The sequence below is a fragment of the Wyeomyia smithii genome, chromosome 3 (assembly GCF_029784165.1).
Source record: "Wyeomyia smithii strain HCP4-BCI-WySm-NY-G18 chromosome 3, ASM2978416v1, whole genome shotgun sequence".
NCBI lineage: Eukaryota > Metazoa > Arthropoda > Insecta > Diptera > Culicidae > Wyeomyia > Wyeomyia smithii.
The window spans coordinates 198,922,999-198,935,133 of NC_073696.1; positions in this window are offsets into that span (position 1 = coordinate 198,922,999).

Genomic DNA, 12,135 nt, shown 5'->3' on the forward strand with positions numbered 1-12,135 from the left:
ATTATATCAAGGCACTGCTCTAACGCAGCAAAAAAGAATCAGTGCAAAACCAGCGAAAAACAATTAACTTTTTTAAGTATAGTGTAATAAATACACTGTTCATACAGTGTGAACTTCTGCCCCGTAAACTGCGTACTTTTGCCCCGCAAGCTGGGTGAAAGTTCGCATCTGAGTTTTTTTTGAAAACTGAAATTCCCATGCTACAAACAAAATTCGAAAAACTCTGGTAATACATTTTGAAGGCAAAAGGTTCATGTACCGCTTGGAAACAAAACCGAATTTTATGTGAATTGTTTGCAATAGTTCTGTTGCAAAAAAAATTAGGTGCGTACTTTTGCCCCTCACTACTCTATTGGCGTTCTTGTTTCATATCGTCACGGTTTTCTTAACTCCCTCTTCCCTCTACATGCGTAAAGAACTGTATGGAAGTCCCCTATCTCCTTATTTTTAATTGAAAATCGTCAGGGTGCGTTGTTAATGTCCGCTTTCAATTGAAAAACATTTCAATGGATAACAGATGTGCATATTTGTCTGTAAAACGCAGATTTTAAGAAACCGTGTGCAGATTTCTATTGATTCGCAGATATTTGCAGTTTTTACATAGTTTTTGTAGATTTTTATCAGAATATTCTTATTGCAGACTTTCTTAAATTGTGTGCAAGTTTTGCAGACTTTTGCCTGCGTGAGCAAATTTAATTATTATCAGATTTCAAACCGACTTTTTCGGTTTTTCAAGCAGTCACAAATTTTTTTCAAAAACATCTGGCATCTCTGATCATTTCTGTCCTTTCCAAGCCCTTCAGCTGTCAAAATAAAAGCAAGAGATTTTAAGTAGTTTTCATTTGAAATGAAACCTGATAATTGTCAACTTAAATTACATTGTCAGGTTCTGGTTGCTATATTTTGAACGGTTTGACCAACTTAAAGATTTTGATTCTCATGCTGATACCGAAAGTAGTTGATGATTTCAATTCTGACGGCAGATGGTTTCTGTGTAGGCTTAAAAATAAAATTTCCCATCTTTTTATTGAGTAATTGAGTTGGTGATAGCTTCAGGTGTAATACCCATGTTTGATGACTGAATGTCAAAATGTACTACCCTTTCGAAAGGACAACAAAACTTGCAGTAAAACAAATTGAAAATGACCTAACTGAAACAATTATCTTCTGAGCAATTATCGCTGAAACCAGGCCACCAGGTGCACAAGGTCTTTCGGATTTGATATAAATGCACATATTAGCTAGGAATAGAAAAAAAATAATTAGGGTAGATGATCCAATAGTTGTGGTAGCACCAATAGTTGCGGCATCGCTTTTAAATTCATCGTTTAAACTAAATAGAACCGAATTGCTTATGCTACATGTTGAAGAAATAATAGATTAAACATAAGTACATATGTTACTACAACAATATATACTGAAAATATCCAAATTACTGAAGAATACTGTATTTTTCAGAAACTTACCCGGAAGGCACCACTCACTACCCATTTTCTTATTTTGTCCACGAAGGTTTTAAGATATGTGTGTGGATTTAGTACGATTATTACTCATATAATTATTTTCCCAGATAATAGTTTATTATGGAAACTATTTCACAGGTGAAGTTTGTTAATAGATGATCATATTATTTATAAATTACTTCCTCTACTATTGGATCACAGGATACACTGTGCTCTTATAGTTGCGGTATGTTTCGCAATTCTGATTTACGTTTATCAGAACATATGCATGTGGGACTACTTGTGTATATTAGGGACAAGCAGGTACTAGGGGACATACCTAAATGATGTAACTTATTACTGTTCAATTTTTGAACCCCACCTTCCCCTGCCACCGTGTATTTACCGATACTTCATACATGATCGGTCAAAAAAGCTATCGCTCTCGCCCCTAAAATGCTATATTATTTATGTATGATCGATGCTTACCCACTGCTTTTGGTCTTGTAATTCTTTTAATGAGCCTTTCACAGCTTCAGTCGCTCTTTTAGTAAACACTAACGTCGAAAATGTAGGCGCAAACATGGTACGAAGCGGAGGTAATAGACTCTAACTTCCAGTGTTGAGAAGTCACCATTTGTGAAAAAAAAAATTCTTCTGAATATTTCAAAATGAGCGCCATTGGTCTTTCTCTTCAGCCAACTTCAGCCCTTTTCGAATGTTAGTCTAAAGACATTTTATAAAAAGTATGCAAAATTTGTTTTATTTTAATAAAACCTACATACCCTCACTGAATTTTGCCAACATCTGACTAAATGGCGCAAAATCCGTCTCTTAGTTAACTTCGTGCATTTTTGTATTTACTTGCAAACCGACTTGTCAACCTATTAAAAACAATATGATAAATAGTAAAACAATCAAAAATCACTTCAAGCGAGGCAAATACCTTCATTTAATCAAGCAAACACGAATGTTTTATATACCGCAACTACAGGAACACCCATTCACAACTATAGGAACTCTACCACAACTATTGGAACAAAAGCGTGCAGCATATTTTAGTTATTTTCAAACCTCAAAGTGGGTTCAAAGTCAATTTTAAGGTGTAAAATTATCAAATAGAACCCATTTCAACAGAAAATAGTGAAACGTACCAGGTAGATTCGTTTTTCTTAGCCAAAACATGGCTAAACATGCATAACTCGTGCTTAGCTCCTCCACTATTGGGTCATTTACCCTATGCCATTTTAGTTTGATTGAATTTATTGACCTCTCGGTCACCAAGGGATGAAATAGTTTCTAAAAAAGTGAACATTTCAACAATTCTTGATGTTTTTTTTAAGCTATACTACAAGTAGCACTTTTTTTGTAAAGTGGAATGATAGGGATTTCATTTGGTGTTCCATTGTTAAATTTCCCACTTTTCTAGAAACTATTTCACCCCTTGGTGACCGAGGGGTTTACAAATCCAATCAAACAAAAATGGCATAATCATTTTCTCTCTATTCCTAACTAATATGTGCATTTATATCAAATTCGAAAGACCTTGTGCGCCTAGTGGCCTGATTTCAGCGAGAATTGCTCTTCTAAGGAAAAACGATTTTTTCCGAAAAAAAAAATCATTAGGCTAGTTGAAAAAATCATTTTCTTGAGTTGCAACCGAAGAAAAGTTTGCTCGTAACACCATTTCAGCAGCAGACGCTATATTTTTCCCACTCCCTTGACATTTCTCTTCAGTAAAGTTTGTCATTTTAAATTAAAAAAATACACGACTCAAGGTGTCAAGATTAATAAAATTTACTACCGAAATTTGGAGTCAGTGTCAGTCCTACGTGAAAAATGAATACTACATCGTAATTATGTTAAAACAGCAGTGGTTTCAAGTGATAGACTTGGGGAAACCCGATGGAATTCGAATACGTTTTAATATTTTTGAGATTTTGTGCCGGTCAGAGGAGTATCAGCTCAATCCCGATTCAATTTTAAGCTCCAAAATCAACATTTCAATGCTTTTATACGATTACCGCTCTGTGCTTTCGGTTAACCACGAAAATTATTTAAAGCAGGTTCGTATCTCTAACGATTAGAAAATGGGTGTTGTGAATTTGTAGTTCTACATTTTATTTGACTGAAGATATTTGAAATGATTAATTTGATATGTTTTGGGTTATATTGAATTCACGATATTTTTTGGTTATAGAATTTTTTGCGAGGTCGCAAATTTAAATTTATTTTGTTCATGATAACTGGAGTGGTTCTATTAAATTTTTTGAAAGACCGTCACTGCTTTATTCTTGATAGTGAATTATTAAACTTTACCTGATATTGTCGTAAGTATCATCACTGTAATAACAAAAAAAAAAAAAACATTCTAGTAATTATAACCAATAAAATGTCAGGCATAAGAATAGAAAAATAACCTTAATCGTATTTTGAAGAGTTGAGTATTAATCAATTTTTATTTCTATTTTAGGTGAGTAACAATCTTGTCCTGCCAATTTGTAAGTAATTGAACGAATTAATTTTATCCCTTGTTTGATAAGAAGCAATATTTAGGTACTAGCATTTTGGTGTCAAAACTTATCCTATTTGTTTATTGGGCAAAGACTTTGCAGCTATACTATCGGTACAATTGCGGGACTATCGCTACTATCCTATTGATACTCACAGTCTCCTCAGGGCCTGGGATCGAACATATGGTGACTGGCTTATTGTTTAGGCATTGTTGTTACTGTTATTGAAAAATAATTAGGCTGGGTTATTATCGATAAGTACTCAACCCATGTTTATGAAAGTTGTAGTTATAATCGGTACTCAACTTGGAAGTCAGGAACTGGGTGAACAATTTTGTAACTTTTAAATTATTTGCAGTGACAATCCACATCCGACAGAAAAATTTTCGTGGTTATGTCATTATTTTTCTCTATTCTAACTAATTATTTTAGGCAAATAATGAAGTTGAAATCTAAATAGGTCAGTAGAACATTCATTGATTGCAAAAATTCTCATTAATTGAAGTTTCGTGAATAGCAACCGACAGTTTCGAAGTATGCATTAAAAAGTAGATTTACTCCATCTGGGGTCATACTAAGAATGTTAATTAACTCAAATAGTTTGTCTCACACTACTGTTAGTTGATACATTTTTCAAAATGCTCGTAAATTGATTTACCATCCTTTTTTCTCGATAGTTAGCATTGCCTTCTACCTCATAGGAACACAACGTGAAGAGGGCACTTGTTGAGCGTTTCCTCCTTAACTTTCTGTACGTGCCCACTTCACTGTGGTACAGTTCGTAATAAAAACGGACAAACTCTCACTATATTCCTCCTTGGGATAAGCAAACACGAGGTATATATCCATATCTACAACCGTATATGTGCTCATGAACAGCAAATGTCTACTGAACTGTGATGTGAAGCTAATAGTTGCTGATAATTTAATAGGACACTATCCGTTTCCTAGTGACTACATATCAGTACACATATATAAGATACATGTTGTTATGTGTCGGCGCCTTCGGCTTCCGATATAGTACAATCCGTCTTGAAAATAGAAGCTTATCCACCAGCAGCGATACCGGTGTTTCTGGTGCAATTACGAAAGAATGCTCGAGGAGTACTTGTTAAACGGGAAACGTATACTGCACAAACCCATGAAATGTTTGTTGAGTACAAGATGGTACTTCAGCGCCGACAGTGACGGCTGCATCAGGATCACAGGATCAGTTTTCAACCCCTTCAAGGGCGATCCGATTTTATCGAACCAACACGCTAGGTATAGGCTATCGGCTGGATCCTGGATACAAGAGGGAAATTTATTAGCAATCAGGTGACCCTGCCCCTCGTCAGTACAGCGACTGTACTTTGTGATATATAATGGAATAATTTATCAACTGATTAAATATTGATAACACCATTATCATAATGGATTATACTTCATCTTTATTCTCACCGGACAGAGAAATGCACGTGGTCTGCACAATGTTTCAATTACTCTGGTGGAAGGTAGGCCAACATAACTTCAGAGGCAATTTTCAACCGTAATGTTGCAATGCGCTGAATAATGAATTTTTCACGTTGGGATGTGTCGACAAGCTATCACCGGCTCGGCGTGTGAGAGAAACGTAAACCTAATTTGTTCACTGAAATGCCTTACGACCGTATTGTCTCGAGTTATGCGGAATGTACAACGGTATGTTGACTTTGTAACGCATTTTTGACAAACATAATGTCCATCTACAGTTTCGTTTTCAACGACAATTTCCCGAGTGTATCCCGGTTCCTGGAATAGTCCGAAAAAAAAAACAGTGTTATTGCAACGTCACGATGACTATTCACGAAAAATGCTCTGTTCACCATATTTGGTGATTCTGTCCGATTGAGGCGATTTCTCCACTATCAATTTTTTTGTTACTATTTTGAGACTCTTCCTATTGTTTTCGCCTGATGTTAAAGGGCAGAATGTTGAATCGTGCATGAAGAATGATTTTCGACTTCTCAGAGCATATATTATTATCAGGTGTTGCTTAACTAACGATTGACGCATTCACGGCTCATATCTTCTTGTAATTAGTTAGGCGTTCTCGTATCGTCTTTTTGCAACAGGTAGGTCAATTTGTTTTCCCATTTGCTCTTCTAATTTTCATTTGGCCATTATGTAAGTAGCATGGAGAGCATTGATCACCTCGTTTTATTAATAAAATGTGTGCCATAAATTTCGATGCTTTCGTTAATGCTACCCCAACTTCTAAATTTCCTTGAAACGTGACTTTCCGTGCTACCTTACCTGCATGTAATTTGTCACAGCTTGACAGCTAGTCAGGTGAAAGAAAACAAGTCATGCATATAGAGCAACCCTTTATTTGCTCGAAAGATCAAGAGGCTTGCGCGAAAACTCTATCGATTCATATGCAAATTTTATGCGTTTGAAACCTATCATTCCATTTCCCAAAGTTTCGATATATTTTCTTATTGTCTCATAAGAATGGGAAATCTCTATTCAAGTGCGACAGGAGGTTACTTTTTTGATATCATCTACCATTAACACTGTAAAAGCAAGCGAGATATACATTTCAAATGCTTATGAATTAGTTTTGAATTAGTTTTCAACGAATTTCCTGGGCGAGAAACTGGCAACAAGGCCGATTGTTTGTGAGCGCTTTTATCTCCACGTAATTTATTCATTTAAAGTGTGTTTTGCGAGAAAATAAACATTGAAATCTACTAAAATTACTAGTGTTGGTGCTCCAAATAACAGAACTATCGGAATATGCAGTCTTTGGAGGATTTTGTGCGAGATAAGTGATATTATTTTTCTAGATTTTTATTATCTGTTTGAGTTGTTTGTGTTACATACTATATACTGAATCAATTGTTATTTGACTTGTAGGCGGCGCTGCATTTTTTTTCGCTTTGATAATCGACGTGTAGAGGTAGATTCATACAGATCTGTTTTGGATGTATTTTCGGTTGAGAGTAGAAGAAAAATAAACTAATTTTTTACTAGAATGTTTGTAAATATACAGAGGATTTTTTGTTCATACGAATGTGTCACTTAACAAAAATTTTTAGAGATTCGGGTTTATGTTACGGACAACATTAAACTTTGTTCGCGTGGGTCTTATTTGACAATATTCGACTATCAGTTTAGGTGTAATGTAAATATTTGAGGTGGTAAAACCCCTTTAGACTGGCTGTCTGAAAATTCATTTGCTACTAATGACAATTATTAAGTATAACTAAACTGTCTATGTATTCATTCACCCATAACCACAAAACATGAAATAGTAAAATTGGTAATAGTAAAAGGTCGGTAAATCACAACAGCCTCAGCTCTTAGAAGCTCTCAAAATTTATACCTAAAATATAATCAATTATCGATTCGCAACATCTAACAGATGTATCCCAGAATCTCCGGGAATGCCTTATAAAATGTCATTAATTTTTCAACTTACACTTTATTGTAAAACTGCCAAACCAGCATCAGAGCATAGTTGCCCATTTGATTTCTTCGTGAAACCTTTGAAACGTTTTAATCATGTTATTCCTCACCCACTATTTTTTCTTATTTGGTGTTGTTAAGGGTGATTTTTTAAGAATTTGGTTTTTCTTTAAAAAAAACGCATAGAAATTACAAAACTGTATGAAATCTTTATTTTCAGACGATAAATTGGTTTATGCCATTTACTTTTTAAAGATAATTTCATTCAAATGTTGGCCACGGCTACGTTTTAAATGGTCCATACGAAAAGTCCAATTTTTGTCACTTTTTCGAGCATTTCGGCTGGTATCTCGCGAATAACGCGTGTAATGTTGTCTTCCAAGGCTGGAATTGTTGTTGGCTTATCCGCATAGACGAGAGACTTAACGTAGCCCCACAAAAAATAATCTAGCGGTGTTAAATCGCATGATCTAGGCGGCCAATTCACCGGTCCATTTCGTGAGATAAATTGCTCACCGAACTCATTCCGCAATATGTCCATTGATTCGCGCGATGTGTGGCACGTTGCTCCGTCTTGCTGAAACCACATGTCAACAAGACCCAGCTCTTCCATTTCCGGCAAAAAATATTCAGAAATCATCGCGCGATAGCGAGCGCCATTGACCGTAACGTTGTGATTTTGATCATCTTTGAAGAAGTACGGACCATTGATGCCTCCAGCGTGTAAACCGCACTAAACCGTGCATTTTTCTGGGTGCATTGGCGATTCTTGTATTGCCTCTGGTTGCTCTTCGATCCAAATGCGGCAGTTTTGCTTTCAACATACCCATTTAACCAGAAATGAGCTTCGTCACTGAACACAATTTTTCGGTAAAGAAGTGGATTTTCAGCAAGTTGTTCTAAGACCCATTCATCAAAAATTCAACGCTGCGGCAAGTCGTTCGGCTTCAATTCTTGCACGAGCTGTATTTTGTAAGGCTTTACACCAAGCCGCATGATCCTTTCGTAAAACAACACAAGCTCAATTGCTGCGAACGGCGTCGAATTGACATTTCACGGTCTTCCACCACACTGGCTGATACGACAGCAATATTTTCTTCTGTACGCACTCTAGGTATACGTGTTGGTGGCTTTATGTCCAACAGAGTAAAGCTGGTTTGAAATTTCGTCACAATAGCTTGAATAGCTTGCTCAGTAGGTCGATTATGACGACCATAAAATGGTCGTAATGCGCGAAAAACATTTTTCACAGAGGACGAATTTTGGTAATAAAATTCGATTATTTGTAAGCGTTGTTCAGGCGTAAGTCTGTTCATGGTGAAATGGCAAACCAATCTGAGTACATTAGACTTTGACAGCTGTCGGAATTCCCGCGTGAACTGTCAAATCTGAATACACGGAAAACCAAATAGCAAAAAAATCACCCTTTATATATGTATTTTCGCGCCGGTAGCGACTAGAACATTTGTCACAAATACCGGCCCGTGGGAGTCGCGTAACCACTTAAACTAAATATACTTTTCTCTTTACGCTAATAAACAGTGCCATCCCAATTTATTTCCACGAAAAATTGGCCGAAATGGACTAAAACTTGTATCTAAAATGTAGCGCCTCAAAAAATTCCGGTTTTTACTTTTTTCTAGTTTCAAGTTTTTATGGCATCAAAAAAATTAAAAATTTAGTAGCCATGTACTGTTAACAATGTTATAATAACGCTTGGGTTCCGTCCAGTTTCACCTTGAACTACAATAAGAAGCAACAGAATAAACTAACAGATACTTATTTTACTCTCGACTAGACTTGAGGAGTTTAGCACAGACCAGCAGATACTTCGAACAAATTTCTAAGATACTTGCAAGTAACACTAACAGCAATCTTCGCATCGCGTCTTCTATATCAACAGCAGCGCCAGTATACGTGCATGTATCAGAAAAGGAACCTAGCCTGTTATTTGAGTACAAATTTCAAAAAAATCGGTTTTGTGACAATGAAACAAGATTTCATCAATGATGCGGTTGATAGTCTATGACTTTATCATGCGTTTATTGCATCCCCTTCTTTTATGCGACATTCTACAATATCGTCTGCCGGGGTGAGATTGTGTCAAAAAAGGACACGTTTTTGTTCCTTAGCTTGTAAAGCACACATTTAGGCAATGAGTTTGATCCAAATCACGTCAATGCACACTTAAATGTTTAGTTAACGACTGCCGCAAATATGGTCAAGTTACAATAAACTATAATTTTGCTAAAATTGAATGAACTTTGGCCTAATCTCACTTTTTCTATGGGGTGAGATTGTGCCAAAAACAAAAATTTGAATTCAATACCTGTTGAACAGTAGTGTATCTTAGAATAATTCACATGAATAACATGATAAAACAGTAAGTATAGGGACGACCATAAACAACGTGGACTATCAAGGGGCTGTAGAGGGTTGACCAGAAACTACGTTTCATATGAAATGTAGAAAAATGTATGACTGGATCAAATCAATATCAGGAGTAACCAGTTATGAGAACGTGGCTCATGGACAGTCTCTAAACACATAGTGGCGTCTCCATGTAGCTTAGAAAGGAAAAACGTTAGGACATAAAGCCTGAGAAGACTTTTCGTTTTAATTATTATGTGTCACTAGCTGACCCGGCAAACTTCGTCCCACCTATTTTTGTGTTTAATTTAATAATTTTCAACATTCCAAATCCATTAATTTCTTGCGATTTGTTTATATCGTTTGAAATGATTGGTTTTATCGGAATGACAACATCCTCGACTTTTGCCTTTAGTACATCACCTCTATTAAGGAAATACTCATATTGGGTGGTATTCAGTTATTTTCGTTGAATTCCAGAAACTGAAAGGGGTCATCTTCGAAGTCAAAATGATGTCCATGGTCAATGGTTGGCTTCTATATATTATTTCGATTACGGAAATATCCATATGTAGTAGTATTCGGCTGTTTCCCAGAAGTTGCCATCTTACAATTCAAAATGGTGTCTGAGGTCAATTTTTTGCTCTCTGCATCATTCTGGTTAAAGAAACACTCATATTGGATGGTATTTGGTCACTTTAGACTATTTTTCAGAAACCAAAAGTCGCCATCCTGGCCCCTGAGCGTCATTCTGGTTTGAGAAACACCCACAATAGGTGTTATATGGTTTTTTCGGCTGTTTTCCAGACACTGGAAGTCACCATCTTAGAATTCAAAATGGTGTATGTGGTCGATTCTAGCTCCTGTGTATCATTCTGGTTCCGAAGAATGTCATATTGGATGGGAATTGGCCGTTTTTGGCTGTTTTTAAGAAACCGGAAGTCGCCATCTTGGATTTCAAAATGGCATTTAGAGACAATTTCTGGCCTCTGAGCGTCATTCTACTCATATTGGGTGGTATTTGATGATTTTCGGCTGTTTTCCATTCACCGGAAGTCACCATCTTACAATCAGAGTTGCTGTTTAGAAATCTGTGTTTTGACGACAAAAATCTGTGAAAATCTGTGACCAGAGAAAAAAAATCTGTGATCATATCTGGGGTATGATTATTTGTTTAAAAACAAAAAGTAGGAGGGTGGTATTCAGGACACGACCACATGACGTTGGACTACGGTATTCTTATATTCCATTAAAACAAATAATAGAGAGAATTGCAACTCTAGTATTTGCTGCAATTTTATTTAACAGTGCATTTATGAATGCTGAGACGTTAAAACGTTATAAATAATAATATATACTACAAGAATGGATATCTTTTATTCAATCGCTGTCATTTCATACATATTCGAATCAAACCTTTGTTCATAGCTGCACTACTAAGACAATCATTTAATTGAGCGAATTGGTAAAATTTTCCTATCTAAGCAAAAAGCAAACTTAACGAAACTATCTGAAATTGGAGCCCAGAACGATTCAAACGAAAATTTTAAATTTAAAAATTGTTTGACATTGAATTGATAATACTCATGCTAGGTTAGCTCCAGCCCAGCATATAACTTCATGCATTCAAAAAAAAAAAAAAAATACGTTTATTTCAATAACCTAATATAGCAAGAGCTCAATTACACGTTTTTCGGTAGTTGTTATCAAGGTTTTGGCGAGTGACAGGAAAATATCTTAACTTCTTCAATTGTGATTTAGAGCATTTCTAATTGTTTTGTTATTTTTCACGATAGCGACAAGTTTGTTTCTTTCTCTGTGTGCGAGAAACAAAATCAAAACCGCGCACCGAGAAACGAAAACGAAAATTTAATGAATGTTCATTGAAAAAACTTGCAACTCTTTTTACCAATAATTTATGATACTCAAATGAACCTTTTTTGATCTAAATAAAATTTCTAGTAAATAAGTGTTGATCATTCATAGGCAGTAATTTTTCCTCGATGAATAAAGACTGGCTGAAGAAGTTAAAATCGCTGCTGTAAAATCAAATTCACAACTGTGTTCGTTAAGACGTTTTAATATTTTCAATAACAATAATAATCTTCGATAAACACCCGCTATAGTTATCCACACACATGCTATAACTATCTATACACACGTTAAAACTATTCATACACACGCTGTCACTATAGTTTTTATACACACATGCTAATGCTATCCATACAGACGCTATTCCTATCCATACATCCGATACAACTATCTATACACACGCATAAGCTATCCAACCATGTGCTATTACTATCCATACATACGCTATAACTAATCATTACACATTCGCAGCTATCCGTACACACGCTGAAGTTATACACGCAATAGCC